Below are 18,124 nucleotides of genomic sequence, written 5' to 3' on the forward strand. Positions count from 1 at the left end.
GTCCTAAGATCTACGCCTCAAGCCCTGAGTGTTTGCCCTTGTGACTTGTTGATCATCATAGCAAAGCAGATGCTTACAGAAAACTGCAGGGGCTTAGATTGAAAATAAAAAAAATTGATGGGTATAAGGTAGAGAGGAGCGGGTTCGGTTCTCCGAGAACCGAATTCCCCACGAACTCCACGTGGTTTACACTGGTCCGAGGCAGGCTCGGTTGTTCCCGCCTGACTCGGAAAACCTGAACAAGGGAAAATGTCATCATCCCGCTGTCGGATTCTCGCGAGATTCGGATTCCATATAAAGAGCTGCGCGTTGCCGCCATTTTTACTCGTGCATTGAAGAGAGAGCGGAGAGGACGTGGCTATGTTCTCTCAGTGGAAATCTCAATATCAGTGCTCAGTATCAGTGGTTACTTATTGCTGCTCAGTAATACTAGTAGTGTGTCTCTCCTGCTCAGTGTCAGTTCTCAGTAGTATCCTCATCAGTGCTCAGTATCACTGCTCATTGTCTTGTGCTGCATTGTGGTGCTCAGCATACTACAGTACATTACTAATAGTCCAGTGCTGCATCTTGCTGCTCAGTGTCAGTTCTAGTATCCTCATCAGTGCTCACTATCACTGCTCATTGCATTGTGGTGTTCTGTATACTACAGTAACATAGTAATATAGTAACATATAGTAACATAGTTTTTGAGGTTGAATAGAGGCAAATTGCCCATCGTGTTCAACCTGTTTTAAGTTGTGATGATTCTACATACTTGCTGAATAATGTTTTATGACAAGTTAGCTACTACAACTCATGTTACCCCCGGATTAACCATGTTGATATTTTAAGTATTATAACCTTGGATAGCTTTTTCATTCAGAAATGTATCCATTCCTTTTTTAAATCCAATTACAGAGTCCGCCATTACCACCTTCCCTGGCAGGGAATTCCACATCCTGATTGCCCTAACAGTGAAGATCATAGTATCTCACCTGGCAGGTAAGTAGGAGTTGGGCCAGAGCTGTGGAGGATTGCTGCTCGGGCACCCCCTGTCAAGTGAAGGAGATCCAACTGAGGCAGCACAAGGGAACTCTCGAAAGAAGAACAAGGCTAGAGGAAGATCTGAGACAAAGAAATCTGACTTTTACCAGAGCTGACCAGAGGAAAGCACAAACACAGTCCCCCACTACCACAAATAATGCAGTCGAGTTTCCCACATTTGGGGAAATCACAGGGGTCAGCATACCCAGAATGCAATGAATGAACCTCACCCTGGGAGAACAATCTTCATGACCATGGTATCGCCTATGCAAAATAAGTATGATTTGGGATAGGGCTGGGGAGGGCAGCTGCTCAGGCACATCTCTGTCAAGTATAGGAGATTCAACTGAGTCAGCACAAGGGAACTCTCATCTGGGGACAACAACTGCAGGGAGAACACATATTTTCAGATGAACATGGGAGGGCAGAAGGCTGCCTAATACTGAAGCACCCCAAACAACAAACCAAATGCAACAACTAGTACAAGCATTCCAGGGGGAAGTTCTGCAGAAGACGGATTTGCATACGGTGATGTCATCCAAGCAGTGGGCCAAAGTTGGCTGGAACCCTCATCTGCATATGAAAAGAGAAAAGGGGTATGCAGGGCATGGCGGCCTTTTGCGGCACTTGGATGACCCTTAGTTCGCATTAAACACCCCCACCCTCCTACGGTGTGGGGCTCATGTTGACAATGCCCCAGCCCCTGAAGCATTCAAGCTGATTTCTTACAGCAGCTTGGCACTGTAACAGCTCCAGAGCTGCTCTGTAAGGCAAGTAAAAGGGTGTGTAGTTTGCATTGTGCATTGGAAGGCACAAAGTAAGCAGACAGGAGGAGAAGTCAGGATAGTACACAAGGGTATAAAAGGGAGGGGCTCAAGAAAAAAGAAGTGGAAACAGACAGCAAACTAGGCTGGAGAGAGACCTGAGACAAAGAGATCTGAATTATACGAGAGCCGACCAGGGGAAACACAAATTATGCAGTCAAGTTTCCCACATTTGGGGAAATCGCAGGGGCAGCACACCCAGAGTGCAATGGGTGAGCCTTGCCCTGGGAGAAGCACCTTCATGATCATAGTATCTCACCTGGCAGGTAAGTAGGTGTTGGGCTTGAGCTGGGGAGGGTCGCTGCTCGGGCACCCCCCTGTCAAGTGAAGGAGATCCAACTGAGGCAGCACAAGGGAACTCTCGAAAGAAGAACAAGGCTAGAGGAAGATCTGAAACAAAGAAATCTGACTTTTACCAGAGCTGACCAGAGGAAAACACAAACACAGTCCCCCACTACCACAAATAATGCAGTCGAGTTACCCACATTTGGGGAAATCGCAGGGGTCAGCATACCCAGAATGCAATGAATGAACCTCACCCTGGGAGAATAATCTTCATGACCATGGTATCTCCTATGCAAAATAAGTATGATTTGGGATAGGGCTGGGGAGGGCCGCTGCTCAGGCACATCTCTGTCAAGTAAAGGAGATTCAACTGAGGCAGCACAAGGGAACTCTCATCTGGGGACAACAACTGCAGGGAGAACACATATTTTCAGATGAACATGGGAGGGCAGAACGCTGCCTAATACTGAAGCACCCCCAAACAACAAACCAAATGCAACAACTAGTGCAAGCATTCCTGGGGGAAGGCCTGCCGCAGATGGATTTGCATATGGTGATGTCATCCAAGCAGTGGGTCAAAGTTGGCTTCAACCCTCGTCTGCATATGAAAAGAGAAAAGGGGCGTGCAGGGCATGGCGGCCTTTTGCGGCGCTTGGATGACCCTTAGTTTGCATTAAACACCCCCACCCTCCTTCGGTGTTGGTCTCATGTTGGCCATGCCCCAGCCCCTGAAGCATTCAAGCTGATTTCTTGCAGCAGCTGGGCACTGTAACAGCTCCAGAGCTGCTCTGTAAGGCAAGTAAAAGGGTGTGGGCCCTGCAGCACTACCTGTAGTTTGCATTGTGCATTGGAAGGCACAAAGTAAGCAGAGAGGAGGAGAAGTCAGGATAGTGCACAAGGGTATAAAAGGGAGGGGCTCAAGAAAAAAGAAGTGGAAACAGACAGCAAACTAGGCTGTAGAGAGACCTGTGACAAAGAGATCTGAATTATACGAGAGCCGACCAGGGGAAACACAAATTCTGCAGTCAAGTTTCCCACATTTGGGGAAATCGCAGGGGCAGCACACCCAGAGTGCAATGGGTGAGCCTTGCCCTGGGAAAAGCACCTTCATGATCATAGTATCTCACCTGGCAGGTAAGTAGGAGTTGGGCTAGAGCTGGGGAGGGTCGCTGCTCGGGCACATCCCTGTCAAGTGAAGGAGATCCAACTGAGGCAGCACAAGGGAACTCTCGAAAGAAGAACAAGGCTAGAGGAAGATCTGAGACAAAGAAATCTGACTTTTACCATAGCTGACCAGAGGAAAGCACAAACACAGTCCCCCACTACCACAAATAATGCAGTTGAGTTTCCCACATTTGGGGAAATCACAGGGGTCAGCATACCCAGAATGCAATGAATGAACCTAACCCTGGGAGAACAATCTTCATGACCATGGTATCTCCTATGCAAAATAAGTATGATTTGGGATAGGGCTGGGGAGGGCCGCTGCTCAGGCACATCTCTGTCAAGTAAAGGAGATTCAACTGAGGCAGCACAAGGGAACTCTCATCTGGGGACAACAACTGCAGGGAGAACACATATTTTCAGATGAACATGGGAGGGCAGAAGGCTGCCTAATACTGAAGCACCCCCAAACAACAAACCAAATGCAACAACTAGTGCAAGCATTCCTGGGGGAAGGCCTGCAGCAGATGGATTTGAATATGGTGATGTCATCCAAGCAGTGGGTCAAAGTTGGCTTCAACCCTCGTCTGCATATGAAAAGAATAAAGGGGTGTGCAGGGCATGGCGGCCTTTTGCGGCGCTTGGATGACCCCTAGTTCGCATTAAACACCTCCACCCTCCTTCGGTGTGGGGCTCATGTTGGCTATGCCCCAGCCCCTGGAGCATTCAAGCTGATTTCTTGCAGCAGCTGGGCACTGTAACAGCTCCAGAGCTGCTCTGTAAAGCAAGTAAAAGGGTGTGGGCCCTGCAGCACTACCTGTAGTTTGCATTGTGCGTTGGAAGGCACAAAGTAAGCAGACGGGAGAAGTCAGGATAGTGCACAAGGGTATAGAAGGGAGGGGCTCAAGAAAAAGTAGTGGAAACAGACAGCAAACTAGGCTGGAGAGCGACCTGAGACAAAGAGATCTGAATTATATGAGAGCCGACCAGGGGAAACACAAATTCTGCAGTCAAGTTTCCCACATTTGGGGAAATCGCAGGGGCAGCACACCCAGAGTGCAATGGGTGAGCCTTGCCCTGGGAGAAGCATCTTCATGATCATAGTATCTCACCTGGCAGGTAAGTAGGAGTTGGGCTAGAGCTGGGGAGGGTCGCTGCTCGGGCACCCCCCTGTCAAGTGAAGGAGATCCAACTGAGGCAGCACAAGGGAACTCTCGAAAGAAGAACAAGGCTAGAGGAAGATCTGAGACAAAGAAATCTGACTTTTACCAGAGCTGACCAGAGGAAAGCACAAACACAGTCCCCCACTACCACAAATAATGCAGTTGAGTTTCCCACATTTGGGGAAATCACAGGGGTCAGCATACCCAGAATGCAATGAATGAACCTAACCCTGGGAGAACAATCTTCATGACCATGGTATCTCCTATGCAAAATAAGTATGATTTGGGATAGGGCTGGGGAGGGCCGCTGCTCAGGCACATCTCTGTCAAGTAAAGGAGATTCAACTGAGGCAGCACAAGGGAACTCTCATCTGGGGACAACAACTGCAGGGAGAACACATATTTTCAGATGAACATGGGAGGGCAGAAGGCTGCCTAATACTGAAGCACCCCCAAACAACAAACCAAATGCAACAACTAGTGCAAGCATTCCTGGGGGAAGGCCTGCCGCAGATGGATTTGCATATGGTGATGTCATCCAAGCAGTGGGTCAAAGTTGGTTCAAACACCTTTGCAAAGTTCTATAAGTTTGATACCCTGGCTGAGGAGGACCTCCTGTTTGCTCAATCGGTGCTGCAGAGTCATCCGCACTCTCCTGCCCGTTTGGGAGCTTTGGTATAATCCCCATGGTCCTTACGGAGTCCCCAGCATCCTCTAGGACGTAAGAGAAAATAAGATTTTAAACCTACCGGTAAATCTTTTTCTCGTAGTCCGTAGAGGATGCTGGGTGCCCGTCCCAAGTGCGGTCTACTTCTGCAAGACTTGTATATAGTTATTGCTTACATAAGGGTTATATGTTAGTTTTCATCGGTCTTGGACTGATGCTATGTTGTTTTCATACTGTTAACTGGGTAGTATATCACAAGTTATACGGTGTGATTGGTGTGGCTGGTATGAATCTTGACCTTGGATTAACAAAAATCCTTTCCTCGTACTGTCCGTCTCCTCTGGGCACAGTTTCTCTAACTGAGGTATGGAGGAGGGGCATAGAGGGAGGAGCCAGTGCACACCCAGATCTAAAGTCTTTCTTAAAGTGCCCATGTCTGCTGCGGAGCCCGTCTATCCCCCATGGTCCTTACGGAGTCCCCATCATCCTCTACGGACTACGAGAAAAAAAAATTACCGGTAGGTTTAAAATGTTATTTTTTTCTCTGCAACCCACTGCTAAATTGTGCTTCCTAGCTGTTTTTTATAAAATCACTTAATTAAATCTAACTCTGATTACGTCAGAGAAGGCCAGGTACCCTACACCATAAGAGGGGGTTTGAAATTTTGACTTGTCTACTTAAAGATCACCAAAATCTGATGACAAGGTCAATTACATCCCTGGGTGGGATTGAACCACCAACCTTTTGGTTAATAGCCCATGTAAGTGCAAGAAATCCTGAAGCACTCACTCATCATGGGAAAGTACCAATGTGTTTCTTACAAAAATTCTCCAGATTATTGACTTTTTAAAGTTTTTCTAGGAAACGTTCTAGATGAATGATTATTAGCCTTTGTCAGTATTGACTTTTGCAAGGTGTCTCTGTGGCGCAATCGGTTAGCATGTTTGGCTATTAACCAAAAGGTTGGTGGTTCAATCCCACCCAGGGATGTAATTGACCTTGTAATCAGATTTTGGTGATCTTTAAGTAGACAAGTCAAAATTTCAAAAACCCCCCTTATGGTGTAGGGTACCTGGCCTTCTCTGATGTAATCAGAGTTAGATTTGATTAAGTGATTTTATAAAAAAAACAGCTAGGAAGCACAATTTAGCAGTGGGTTGCAGAGAAAAAAAAATATGCTGGCAGAAAAGTCCAATTGAGTGATTAAACAGCTCTTCATTTTCTGATTTTATGTTTATGCTAACAAATTTGCTCTCTGAAAAGTGTCCACAAAGCCAAGTCTCTGATTAACACCTTTGTAGGAATGGTTTTTCACCTATTACTGAAATAAACTTGCTTCATTGGAAAGGCATCAAAGATGCATCCTCATTTCAATGTCTACTGAAATAATACAGGTTGACACCAGGAAACGTCACTGCATCCTTGCTGCTTCCTCACGGGGAAGTCTGTTTAATGTGAAAACAAGGTGATATCTAATCAGCACACAGGTAAGGAATTAAGAAAATCTTTCTTTATGGGTGAAGATGTTTCTCACAAATTGTTGTCCCAATGCATCATTGAAATTCAAGATGGAAGATGATTTTCATATATCACTTGTACATTTTGCATTGCTCTTCTGGTGACAATGTAGTTTGTTTTTGTCAATTACCATTTCAGTAATAGGGTAAAGAAAATTAAGTGGATTTTTTAAAGAAAACAATGCTGTCAATATACTATTAAAACAAATTAAAATGATAAAAGTTATTGTACTTTAAGTAAAAATAAAAGAGCCAAAATATCAATCCCAGTTTTTGATTACTTTAATTATAAAAAAAAAAATGCACATAGCAGTGGATAGTTTCGATCAATCGACCTCTGGGTTATGGGCCCAGCATGCTTCCATTGCACTACTCTGCTGCTCATGGAAGTGTAAGAGATCCTGAAGACTAAATTGATTAAAGGCCTAAAAGTACTGGACTATAAGGAAAGACTTACTAGGCTGAATATTTATACACTAGAAAAGAGGTGCCTAAGAGGAGATATTATTAATATCTTCAAATATGTAAAGATACATAACAAAGAGTTATCAGAGGAATTATTTATTAAAAGAACACGTGGTCACTCGCTGCGACTGGAGGAAAGTTCAGAACGCAATGGAGGAAAGGTTTCTTCACTGTTAGGGCAATCAGGATGTGGAATTCCCTGCCAGGGAAGGTGGTAATGGCGGACTCTGTAATTGGATTTAAAAAAGGAATGGATACATTTCTGAATGAAAAAGCTATCCAAGGTTATAATACTTAAAATATCAACATGGTTAATCCGGGGGTAACATGAGTTATAGTAGCTAACTAGTCATAAAACATTATTCAGCAAGTATGTAGAATCATCACAACTTAAAACAGGTTGAACACGATGGGCAATCTGCCTCTATTTAACCTCAAAAACTATGTTACTATATTACTATGTTATTGTAGTATACAGAACACCACAATGCAATGAGCAGTGATAGTGAGCACTGATGAGGATACTAGAACTGACACTGAGCAGCAAGATGCAGCACTGGACTATTAGTAATGTACTGTAGTATGCTGAGCACCTCAATGCAGCACAAGACAATGAGCAGTGATACTGAGCACTGATGAGGATACTACTGAGAACTGACACTGAGCAGGAGAGACACACTACTAGTATTACTGAGCAGCAATAAGTAACCACTGATACTGAGCACTGATATTGAGATTTCCACTGAGAGAACATAGCCACGTCCTCTCCGCTCTCTCTTCAATGCACAAGTAAAAATGGCAGCAACGCGCAGCTCTTTATATGGAATCCGAATCTCGCGAGAATCCGACAGCGGGATGATGACATTTTCCCTTGTTCAGGTTTTCCGAGTCAGGCGGGAACAACCGAGCCTGCCTCGGACCAGTGTAAACCACGTGGAGTTCGTGGGGAATTCGGTTCTCGGAGAACCGAACCCGCTCCTCTCTACCTTATACCCATCAATTTTTTTATTTTCAATCTAAGCCCCTGCAGTTTTCTGTAAGCATCTGCTTCGCTATGATGATCAACAAGTCACAAGGGCAAACACTCAGGGTTTGAGGCGTAGATCTTAGGACCAGCTGCTACAAGCATGGCAGAGGTGTCACTATCACTGGTGACACCCAGAGAGGTGGCGAGGGAGATTGTAATGCAGTGCGCGCAGATAAGCAGCGCAATGGTAAAAAGGAGGCATGGTTTCATAGGTAGGGGCGTGGCCTGGTGGCCTGAATCTACATTTTGTTGCTCCGGGTGTCCCGGGGGTTGGGGGCTGCACCCGGGGACTAGTGTGTGAGCGGTGCTGGCTCCTGCACAGTGACAGGGCATGGCCACCCAGCATGACGCCTCCCTTCTTGACCATGCTGTAATTGCAGTCGCACTGCAGTTCAGCGTGATCATAAAAAATGGTGTAGGCTCCTGCTGGTGCAGACTGTATGTGCGCGCAGGAAGCCGCCACCATTTTTGTGATCACAGCGGCTGAATGTGATGTCATACAGCCGCTGTGACCACGCCCCCTGTGTCTCCTCCGTTGCAGACCCCATTTTGAAGCCTTGCCCCCGCACCGCTCCATCCCTGACTTGGAAATGGAGTGTTGCTGACCCACCTCTCCCCCCCTTCCCCGCCCCGATTGACAGGCAGAGGCGATCACATTCTCTGCGGGGTGCCGCAGAAAATGCAGGCACATGCGTATGCTCTTAGCAATTTTTGCAGTTGGATCGCTTATTGTGATTGCAATCCAACCTGAATCAGGCCCTATTACCTATCACAATGCGCTGCGGGCAGTACAAAATTGGGTTAATATAGGAGAAAAACCCCCAGACCTGTGCTCCTTAACTGTACCTGGTGGCTAGTGGAGCGGCTGCCCAGTAATAAGTGTCCACCGCAGTGCGCACACGGCCCACCCCCTACGGCCTCGCTCCCCTTCATCAGCGGCCTCGTGATCCGGAAGGGTGGTGTGTGTGTGACTGACCTTAGGATGAAACCGGAGCCTCCGCTGCAGTGACCCAGCAACCAGGGCACGGGAGTATATAGCGCCACTGGGAGTGATGAAGCTGCAGTAAAGATGTCTATTAGACCTAGCCTGCTGCAGCCCTTGTAGATTCTCATAAAACAAGTTCTTCTTTTCTTGTCAAAATTAATAGCTAAGAATAGGCTGCCTGAGGCAGGCCCCTGTTAATTGGCCTGCTACTGAAGGCACCAACTACAAACTGAGCTCCCTGTTCATGGAAGCGGGGTTATAGAGGAGAATGCACTGAGCTTCTTGGGAACAGTCAAAAGCTTTGAGCCGGTTGGTGCCTCAGATCAAGATCCTACTCTACACCCCAATGTGAATCCTTGTGGAGTCCAGTGTACCCCACAGAAGAAATTAATGTGTCACACCCATTGGCAGCAACCTTAGAATAGCTGCTGACGGGCACAATTGAGAAAGGAAGGGGGGGGGACATTTGAATCCAGCACATAGATGCAATTCAAATATGTAATTTGTACCTTCCTATTTTAAAATATAATGGATGAACCTCACCCTGTGAGAACAATCTTCATGATCAAGAGATCTAATATGTAAAATAAGTATGAGTTGGGATAGGGCTGGGGAGGGTGGCAGCTCGGGCAGCCCCTCCCCCGTCAAGTTAAGGAGATTCAACTGAGGAAGCACAAGGGAACTCTCGTCTGGGGACAACAACTGCAGGGAGACCACATCTTTTCAGATGAACATGGGAGGGCGGAAGGCTGCCTAATACTGAAGCACCATCAAATATCAAACCATATCCAACAACTAGTACAAGCATTCCTGGGGGAAGGTCTGCAGCAGACGGATTTGCATACGGTGATGTCATCCAAGCAGTGGGCCAAAGTTGGCTGGAACCCTCATCTGCATATAAAAAGAGAAAAGGGGCATGCAGGGCATGGCGGCCTTTTGCAGTGCTTGGATGACCCCTAGTTCGCATTAAACACCCCCACCCTCCTTTGGTGTGGGGCTCATGTTGGCCATGCCCCATCCCCTGAAGCATTCATGCTGATTTCTTGCAGCAGCTGGGCACTGTAACAGCTCCAGAGCTGCTCTGTAAGGCAAGTAAAATGGTGTGGGCCCTGCAGCACCACCTGTAGTTCGCATTGTGCGTTGGAAGGCACAAAGTAAGCAGACGGGAGGAGAAGTCAGGATAGTACACAAGGGCATCCTTTTCTCTTAGTCCGTAGAGGATGCTGGGGTCACATTAAGAACCATGGGGTATAGACGGGATCCGCAAGAGACATGGGCACTTTAAGACTTTCAAAGGGTGTGAACTGGCTCCTCCCTCTATGCCCCTCCTCCAGACTCCAGTTATAGGAACTGTGCCCAGGGAGACGGACATTTCGAGGAAAGGATTTATTGTTAAACTAAGGTGAGCATCTTACCAGCTCACACCTTAAGCATGCCGCAGAACGTGGCATTCAACAGAACACAAGCCAACGGCATGAACAATTGCAGCAAAAAGCTGACCAGAACCGTAACACAACATGTGTATAACCACAAGTAATAACTGCAGACACAGTATGGACTGGGACGGGTGCCCAGCATCCTCTAAGTACTAAGAGAAAAGGATTTACCGGTAGGTATTAAAATCCTATTTTCTCATACGAACTAGAGGATGCTGGGGTCACATTAAGAACCATGGGGTTATACCAAAGCTCTTGAACGGGTGGGAGAGTGCGTACGACTCTGCAGCACCGAATGACCCAACTTGAGGTTATCATCAGCCAAGGTATCAAACTTGTAAAACTTAGCAAAAGTGTTTACTAAATAGCTGCTCGGCAAAGTTGCAATGCCGAGACTCCCCGACCAGCTGCCCAGGATGAACCCACCTTTCTAGTAGAATGGGTCTTCACCTAATTCAGTAACGGCAATCCTGCCGTGGAATGAGCATGCTGAATCTTACCACAGATCCAGCGCATAATGGTCTGCATGGAAGCAGGACACCCAATCATGTTGGGAGCATACAGGACAAACAGAGCCTCTGTTTTCCTAATCTGAACCGTTCTGGTGACATAAATTTTCAAAGTTCTGACCACAGCCAGAGACTTTGACTCAACGAAGGTGTCAGTGGCCAAAGGCACCATGTGGAAAGATGAACCACCTTCGGCAGAAATTGTTGACGTGTCCTCAATTCTGCTCTATCTTCATGAAAGATCAAATAAAGGCTCTTGTGATACTGCATGGTTTGTACTGTTTTCCATGTGCTCCCAGATCTTTCAAGCAAGTAGCATGGTCAAGAAAGTTCTGTTTGAAAAGAAACAAACATTTACTGTCATTGTTATGCAAATAAACTTACATTAAAGCTAACAAGAAAGCACACTCGTTCTGTCTTTAAACTGATAAAAGAAACCCCAATAATATGGGGCATGCAAAAATTGAGATAAAACTCAGTTTTGCTCCTCTCCACGGAAATCTTTAATAAAAGGCAAAATATTTGTTAGTTCTGAAGAGAAACCAGAGCATGACCAAGATTCCACCTGTCGCCTGAGTGCCATGCCAGCAGTTCTCATTCAGCTCAAAGTGAGCACCCAATTTGAATGAAAGAAAGCAGATTTCTCACCAGGCTTCCCCTTGCTATAAACATGGTTTGTACTCTTTTCCATGTGCTCCCAGATCTTTCAAACAATTAGTGTGGTCAAGAAAGTTCTGTTTGAAAAGAAACAAACATTTACTGTCATTTCTATGCAAATGAGCTTACATTAAAGCACACTCATTCTATCTTTAAACCGATAAAAGAAACCCCAAAAAGATGGGGCATGCAAAAATTGAGATAAAACTCGGTTTTGCTCCTCTCCACGGAAATCTTTAGTAAAAGGCGAAAGATTTGTTCGTTCTGAAGAGAAACCAGAGCATGACCAAGATTTTTATCTGAAAATATGTGTTCTCCCTGCAGTTGTTGTCCCCAGATGAGAGTTCCCTTGTGCTGCCTCAGTTGAATCTCCTTTACTTGACAGGGGGATGCTCGAGCAGCGACCCTCCCCAGCTCTAGCCCAACTCCTACTTACCTGCCAGGTGAGATACTATGATCATGAAGGTGCTTCTCCCAGGGCAAGGCTCACCCATTGCACTCTGGGTGTGCTGCTTCTGCGATTTCCCCAAATGTGGGAAACTTGACTGCATAATTTGTGTTTCCCCTGGTCGGCTCTCGTATAATTCAGATCTCTTTGTCTCAGGTCTCTCTCCAGCCTAGTTTGCTGTCTGTTTCTACTTCTCTTTTCTTGAGCCGCTCCCTTCTATGCCCTTGCGCACTATCCTGACTTCTCCCGTCTGCTTACTTCGTGCCTTCCAACGCACAATGCAAACTACAGGTAGTGCTGCAGGACCCACACCCTTTTACTTGCCTTACAGAGCGTCTCTGGAGCAGTTACAGTGCCCAGCTGCTGCAAGAAATCAGCTTGAATGCTTCAGGGGCTGGGGAATAGCCAACATGAGCCCCACACCGAAGGAGGGTGGAGGTGTGTAATGCGAACTAGGGGTCATCCAAGCGCCGCAAAAGGCCGCCATGCCCTGCACGCCCCTTGTCTCTTTTCATATGCAGACGAGTGTTGAAGCCAACTTTGACCCACTGTTTGCATGACATCACCATATGCAAATCCATCTGCTGCAGGCCTTCCCCCAGGAATGCTTGCACTAGTTGTTGCATTTGGTTTGTTGTTTGGGGGTGCTTCAGTATTAGGCAGCCTTCTGCTCTCCCATGTTCATCTGAAAATATGTGTTCTCCCTGCAGTTGTTGTCCCCAGATGAGAGTTCCCTTGTGCTGCCTCAGTTGAATCTCCTTTACTTGACAGAGATGTGCCTGGGCAGCGGCCCTCCCCAGCCCTATCCCAAATCATACTTATTTTGCATAGGCGATACCATGGTCATGAAGATTGTTCTCCCAGGGTGAGGTTCATTCATTGCATTCTGGGTATGCTGACCCCTGTGATTTCCCCAAATGTGGGAAACTCGACTGCATTATTTGTGGTAGTGGGGGACTGTGTTTGTGCTTTCCTCTGGTCAGCTCTGGTTAAAATCAGATTTCTTTATCTCAGATCTTCCTCTAGCCTTGTTCTTCTTTCGAGAGTTCCCCTGTGCTGCCTCAGTTGGATCTCTTTCACTTGACAGGGGGGTGCCCGAGCAGCGACCCTCCCCAGCTCTAGCCCAACTCCTACTTACCTGCCAGGTGAGATACTATGATCATGAAGGTGCTTCTCCCAGGGCAAGGCTCACCCATTGCACTCTGGTTGTGCTGCAACTGTGATTTCCCCAAATGTGGGAAACTTGACTGCATAATTTGTGTTTCCCTTGGTCGGCTCTCGTATAATTCAGATCTCTTTGTCTCAGGTCTCTCTCCAGCCTAGTTTGCTGTCTGTTTCCACTTCTCTTTTCTTGAGCCGCTCCCTTCTATGCCCTTGCGCACTATCCTGACTTCTCCCGTCTGCTTACTTCGTGCCTTCCAACGCACAATGCAAACTACAGGTAGTGCTGCAGGGCCCACACCCTTTTACTTGCCTTACAGAGCAGCTCTGGAGCAGTTACAGTGCCCAGCTGCTGCAAGAAATCAGCTTGAATGCTTCAGGGGCTGGGGCATAGCCAACATGAGCCCCACACCGAAGGAGGGTGGAGGTGTGTAATGCGAACTAGGGGTCATCCAAGCGCCGCAAAAGGCCGCCATGCCCTGCACGCCCCTTTTCTCTTTTCATATGCAGACGAGGGTTGAAGCCAACTTTGACCCACTGCTTGGATGGCATCACCATATGCAAATCCATCTGCTGCAGGCCTTCCCCCAGGAATGCTTGCACTAGTTGTTGCATTTGGTTTGTTGTTTGGGGGTGCTTCAGTATTAGGCAGCCTTCTGCCCTCCCATGTTCATCTGAAAATATGTGTTCTCCCTGCAGTTGTTGTCCCCAGATGAGAGTTCCCTTGTGCTGCCTCAGTTGAATCTCCTTTACTTGACAGAGATGTGCCTGAGCAGCGGCCCTCCCCAGCCCTATCCCAAATCATACTTATTTTGCATAGGAGAGACCATGGTCTTGAAGATTGTTCTCCCAGGGTGAGGTTCATTCATTGCATTCTGGGTATGCTGACCCCTGTGATTTCCCCAAATGTGGGAAACTCAACTGCATTATTTGTGGTAGTGGGGGACTGTGTTTGTGCTTTCCTCTGGTCAGCTCTGGTAAAAGTCAGATTTCTTTGTTTCAGTTCTTCCTCTAGCCTTGTTCTTCTTTCGAGAGTTCCCTTGTGCTGCCTCAGTTGGATCTCCTTCACTTGACAGGGGGGTGCCCGAGCAGCGACCCTCCCCAGCTCTAGCCCAACTTCTACTTACCTGCCAGGTGAGATACTATAATCATGAAGGTGCTTCTCCCAGGGCAAGGCTCACCCATTGCACTCTGGATGTGCTGCCCCTGCGATTTCCCCAAATGTGGGAAACTTGACTGCATAATTTGTGTTTCCCCTGGTCGGCTCTCGTATAATTCAGATCTCTTTGTCTCAGGTCTCTCTCCAGCCTAGTTTGCTGTCTGTTTCCACTTCTCTTTTCTTAAGCCGCTCCATTCTATGGCCTTGCGCACTATCCTTACTTCTCCCGTCTGCTTACTTTGTGCCTTCCAATGCACAATGCAAACTACAGGTAGTGCTGCAGGGCCCACACCCTTTTACTTGCCGTACAGAGCAGCTCTGGAGCTGTTACAGTGCCCAGCTACTGCAAGAAATCAGCTTGAATGCTTCAGGGGCTGGGGCATAGCCAACATGAGCCCCACACCAAAGGAGGGTGGAGGTGTTTAATGCGAACTAGGGGTCATCCAAGCGCCGCAAAAGGCCGCCATGCCCTGCACGCCCCTTTTCTCTTTTCATATGCAGACGAGGGTTGAAGCCAACTTTGACCCACTGCTTGGATGACATCACCATATGCAAATCCATCTGCTGCAGGCCTTCCCCCAGGAATGCTTGCACTAGTTGTTGCATTTGGTTTGTTGTTTGGGGGTGCTTCAGTATTAGGCAGCCTTCTGCCCTCCCATGTTCATCTGAAAATATGTGTTCTCCCTGCAGTTGTTGTCCCCAGATGAGAGTTCCCTTATGCTGCCTCAGTTGAATCTCCTTTACTTGACAGAGATGTGCCTGAGCAGCGGCCCTCCCCAGCCCTATCCCAAATCATACTTATTTTGCATAGGAGATACCATGGTCATGAAGATTATTCTCCCAGTGTGAGGTTCATTCATTGCATTCTGGGTATGCTGACCCCTGTGATTTCCCCAAATGTGTGAAACTCGACAGCATTATTTGTGGTAGTGGGGGACTGTGTTTGTGTTTTCCTCTGGTCAGCTCAGGTAAAAGTCAGATTTCTTTGTCTCAGATCTTCCTCTAGCCTTGTTCTTCTTTCGAGAATTCCCTTGTGCTGCCTCAGTTGGATCTCCTTCACTTGACAGGGGGGTACCCGAGCAGCGACCCTCCCCAGCTCTAGCCCAACTCCTACTTACCTGCCAGGTGAGATACTATGATCACGTAGGTGCTTCTCCCAGGGCAAGGCTCACCCATTGCACTCTGGGTGTGCTGCTCCTGCGATTTCCCCAAATGTGGGAAACTTGACTGCATAATTTGTGTTTCCCCTGGTCGGCTCTCGTATAATTCAGATCTCTTTGTCTCAGGTCTCTCTCCAGCCTAGTTTGCTGTCTGTTTCCTCTTCTCTATTCTTAAGTGCCTTCCAATGCACAATGCAAACTACAGGTAGTGCTGCAGGGCCCACACCCTTTTACTTGCCGTACAGAGCAGCTCTGGAGCTGTTACAGTGCCCAGCTGCTGCAAGAAATCAGCTTGAATGCTTCAGGGGCTGGGGCATAGCCAACATGAGCCCCACACCGAAGGAGGGTGGGGGTGTTTAATGCGAACTAAGGGTCATCCAAGCGCCGCAAAAGGCCGCCATGCCCTGCATACCCCTTTTCTCTTTTCATATGCAGATGAGGGTTCCAGCCAACTTTGGCCCACTGCTTGGATGACATCACCGTATGCAAATCCCTCTTCTGCAGAACTTCCCCCAGGAATGCTTGTACTAGTTGTTGCATTTGGTTTGTTGTTTGGGGGTGCTTCAGTATTAGGCAGCCTTCTGCCCTCCCATGTTCATCTGAAAATATGTGTTCTCCCTGCAGTTGTTGTCCCCAGATGGGAGTTCCCTTGTGCTGCCTCAGTTGAATCTCCTTTACTTGACAGAGATGTGCCTGAGCAGCGGCCCTCCCCAGCCCTATCCCAAATCATACTTATTTTGCATAGGAGATACCATGGTCATGAAGATTGTTCTCCGAGGGTGAGGTTCATTCATTGCATTTTGGGTATGCTGACCCCTGTGATTTCCCCAAATGTGGGAAACTCGACTGCATTATTTGTGGTAGTGGGGGACTGTGTTTGTGCTTTCCTCTGGTCAGCTCTGGTAAAAGTCAGATTTCTTTGTCTCAGATTTTCCTCTAGCCTTGTTCTTCTTTGAGAGTTCCCTTGTGCTGCCTCAGTTGGATCTCCTTCACTTGACAGGGGGGTACCCGAGCAGCAACCCTCCCCAGCTCTAGCCCAACTCCTACTTACCTGCCAGGTGAGATACTATGATCATGAAGGTGCTTCTCCCAGGGCAAGGCTCACCCATTGCACTCTGGGTGTGCTGCTCCTGCGATTTCCCCAAATGTGGGACACTTGACTGCATAATTTGTGTTTCCCCTGGTCGGCTCTCGTATAATTTAGATCTCTTTGTCTCAGGTCTCTCTCCAGCCTAGTTTGCTGCCTGTTTCCACTTCTCTTTTCTTGAGCCGCTCCCTTCTATGCCCTTGCGCACTATCCTGACTTCTCCCGTCTGCTTACTTTGTGCCTTCCAACGCACAATGCGAACTACAGGTAGTGCTGCAGGGCCCACACCCTTTTACTTGCCTTACAGAGCAGCTCTGGAGCTGTTACAGTGCCCAGCTGCTGCAAGAAATCAGCTTGAATACTTCAGGGGCTGGGGCATAGCCAACATGAGCCCCACACCGAAGGAGAATGGAGGTGTTTAATGCGAACTAGGGGTCATCCAAGCGCCGCAAAAGGCCGCCATGCCCTGCATAACCCTTTTCTCTTTTCATATGCAGATGAGGGTTCCAGCCAACTTTGGCCCACTGCTTGGATGACATCACCGTATGCAAATCCGTCTTCTGCAGACCTTCTCCCAGGAATGCTTTTACTAGTTGTTGCATTTGGTTTGTTGTTTGGGGGTGCTTCAGTATTAGGCAGCCTTCTGCCCTCCCATGTTCATCTGAAAATATGTGTTCTCCCTGCAGTTGTTGTCCCCAGATGAGAGTTCCCTTGTGCTGCCTCAGTTGAATCTCCTTTACTTGACAGAGATGTGCCTGAGCAGCGGCCCTCCCCAGCCCTATCCCAAATCATACTTATTTTGCATAGGAGATACCATGGTCATGAAGATTGTTCTCCCAGGGTTAGGTTCATTCATTGCATTCTGGGTATGCTGACCCCTGTGATTTCCCCAAATGTGGGAAACTCAACTGCATTATTTGTGGTAGTGGGGGACTGTGTTTGTGCTTTCCTCTGGTCAGCTCTGGTAAAAGTCAGATTTCTTTGTCTCAGATCTTCCTCTAGCCTTGTTCTTCTTTCGAGAGTTCCCTTGTGCTGCCTCAGTTGGATCTCCTTCACTTGACAGGGGGGTGCCCGAGCAGCGACCCTCCCCAGCTCTAGCCCAACTCCTACTTACCTGCCAGGTGAGATACTATGATCATGTAGGTGCTTCTCCCAGGGCAAGGCTCACCCAATGCACTCTGGGTGTGCTGCCCCTGCGATTTCCCCAAATGTGGGAAACTTGACTGCATAATTTGTGTTTCCCCTGGTCGGCTCTCATATAATTCAGATCTCTTTGTCTCAGGTCTCTCTCCAGCCTAGTTTGCTGTCTGTTTCCACTTCTTTTTTCTTAAGCCCCTCCCTTCAATACCCTTGTGGACTATCCTGACATCTCCTCCTGTCTGCTTA

General features: G+C 47.6%; 18 non-coding genes and 3 pseudogenes across 18 annotated transcripts; 12 read left to right on the forward strand and 9 right to left on the reverse strand.

Moving 5' to 3' along the window:
- Positions 1 to 1,140: 1,140 nt before the first annotated feature.
- LOC135001054 (U1 spliceosomal RNA) lies at positions 1,141 to 1,304 on the reverse strand. Its single transcript, XR_010202648.1, has one exon. It is a non-coding gene; the product is annotated as a U1 spliceosomal RNA (small nuclear RNA).
- Positions 1,305 to 1,958: 654 nt separating this feature from the next.
- On the reverse strand, positions 1,959 to 2,121 carry LOC135001072 (U1 spliceosomal RNA). Its single transcript, XR_010202666.1, has one exon. It is a non-coding gene; the product is annotated as a U1 spliceosomal RNA (small nuclear RNA).
- A 152-nt stretch (positions 2,122 to 2,273) lies between these two features.
- Positions 2,274 to 2,437, reverse strand: LOC135001060 (U1 spliceosomal RNA). Its single transcript, XR_010202654.1, has one exon. It is a non-coding gene; the product is annotated as a U1 spliceosomal RNA (small nuclear RNA).
- Positions 2,438 to 3,111: 674 nt separating this feature from the next.
- Positions 3,112 to 3,274, reverse strand: LOC135001090 (U1 spliceosomal RNA). Its single transcript, XR_010202681.1, has one exon. It is a non-coding gene; the product is annotated as a U1 spliceosomal RNA (small nuclear RNA).
- Positions 3,275 to 3,426: 152 nt separating this feature from the next.
- LOC135001045 (U1 spliceosomal RNA) lies at positions 3,427 to 3,590 on the reverse strand. Its single transcript, XR_010202639.1, has one exon. It is a non-coding gene; the product is annotated as a U1 spliceosomal RNA (small nuclear RNA).
- A 691-nt stretch (positions 3,591 to 4,281) lies between these two features.
- On the reverse strand, positions 4,282 to 4,423 carry LOC135001025 (U1 spliceosomal RNA; annotated as a pseudogene).
- Positions 4,424 to 4,575: 152 nt separating this feature from the next.
- Positions 4,576 to 4,739, reverse strand: LOC135001046 (U1 spliceosomal RNA). Its single transcript, XR_010202640.1, has one exon. It is a non-coding gene; the product is annotated as a U1 spliceosomal RNA (small nuclear RNA).
- A 1,304-nt stretch (positions 4,740 to 6,043) lies between these two features.
- Positions 6,044 to 6,117, forward strand: TRNAN-AUU (transfer RNA asparagine (anticodon AUU)). The gene has a single exon. It is a non-coding gene; the product is annotated as a tRNA-Asn (tRNA).
- A 5,384-nt stretch (positions 6,118 to 11,501) lies between these two features.
- Positions 11,502 to 11,617, reverse strand: LOC135001043 (U5 spliceosomal RNA). Its single transcript, XR_010202637.1, has one exon. It is a non-coding gene; the product is annotated as a U5 spliceosomal RNA (small nuclear RNA).
- A 274-nt stretch (positions 11,618 to 11,891) lies between these two features.
- On the reverse strand, positions 11,892 to 12,007 carry LOC135001038 (U5 spliceosomal RNA). The gene has a single exon (XR_010202632.1). It is a non-coding gene; the product is annotated as a U5 spliceosomal RNA (small nuclear RNA).
- A 144-nt stretch (positions 12,008 to 12,151) lies between these two features.
- Positions 12,152 to 12,314, forward strand: LOC135001081 (U1 spliceosomal RNA). Its single transcript, XR_010202675.1, has one exon. It is a non-coding gene; the product is annotated as a U1 spliceosomal RNA (small nuclear RNA).
- A 671-nt stretch (positions 12,315 to 12,985) lies between these two features.
- Positions 12,986 to 13,149, forward strand: LOC135001055 (U1 spliceosomal RNA). Its single transcript, XR_010202649.1, has one exon. It is a non-coding gene; the product is annotated as a U1 spliceosomal RNA (small nuclear RNA).
- Positions 13,150 to 13,301: 152 nt separating this feature from the next.
- Positions 13,302 to 13,464, forward strand: LOC135001036 (U1 spliceosomal RNA). The gene has a single exon (XR_010202631.1). It is a non-coding gene; the product is annotated as a U1 spliceosomal RNA (small nuclear RNA).
- A 671-nt stretch (positions 13,465 to 14,135) lies between these two features.
- Positions 14,136 to 14,299, forward strand: LOC135001050 (U1 spliceosomal RNA). Its single transcript, XR_010202644.1, has one exon. It is a non-coding gene; the product is annotated as a U1 spliceosomal RNA (small nuclear RNA).
- Positions 14,300 to 14,451: 152 nt separating this feature from the next.
- On the forward strand, positions 14,452 to 14,614 carry LOC135001027 (U1 spliceosomal RNA). The gene has a single exon (XR_010202627.1). It is a non-coding gene; the product is annotated as a U1 spliceosomal RNA (small nuclear RNA).
- A 671-nt stretch (positions 14,615 to 15,285) lies between these two features.
- On the forward strand, positions 15,286 to 15,449 carry LOC135001071 (U1 spliceosomal RNA). The gene has a single exon (XR_010202665.1). It is a non-coding gene; the product is annotated as a U1 spliceosomal RNA (small nuclear RNA).
- A 152-nt stretch (positions 15,450 to 15,601) lies between these two features.
- Positions 15,602 to 15,764, forward strand: LOC135001083 (U1 spliceosomal RNA). Its single transcript, XR_010202677.1, has one exon. It is a non-coding gene; the product is annotated as a U1 spliceosomal RNA (small nuclear RNA).
- A 615-nt stretch (positions 15,765 to 16,379) lies between these two features.
- On the forward strand, positions 16,380 to 16,543 carry LOC135001049 (U1 spliceosomal RNA). Its single transcript, XR_010202643.1, has one exon. It is a non-coding gene; the product is annotated as a U1 spliceosomal RNA (small nuclear RNA).
- A 151-nt stretch (positions 16,544 to 16,694) lies between these two features.
- On the forward strand, positions 16,695 to 16,836 carry LOC135001085 (U1 spliceosomal RNA; annotated as a pseudogene).
- Positions 16,837 to 17,528: 692 nt separating this feature from the next.
- LOC135001047 (U1 spliceosomal RNA) lies at positions 17,529 to 17,692 on the forward strand. Its single transcript, XR_010202641.1, has one exon. It is a non-coding gene; the product is annotated as a U1 spliceosomal RNA (small nuclear RNA).
- A 152-nt stretch (positions 17,693 to 17,844) lies between these two features.
- LOC135001030 (U1 spliceosomal RNA) lies at positions 17,845 to 17,986 on the forward strand (annotated as a pseudogene).
- Positions 17,987 to 18,124: the final 138 nt, after the last annotated feature.

The sequence above is a fragment of the Pseudophryne corroboree genome, unplaced genomic scaffold (assembly GCF_028390025.1).
Source record: "Pseudophryne corroboree isolate aPseCor3 unplaced genomic scaffold, aPseCor3.hap2 scaffold_1609, whole genome shotgun sequence".
Taxonomy (NCBI): Eukaryota; Metazoa; Chordata; class Amphibia; order Anura; family Myobatrachidae; genus Pseudophryne; species Pseudophryne corroboree.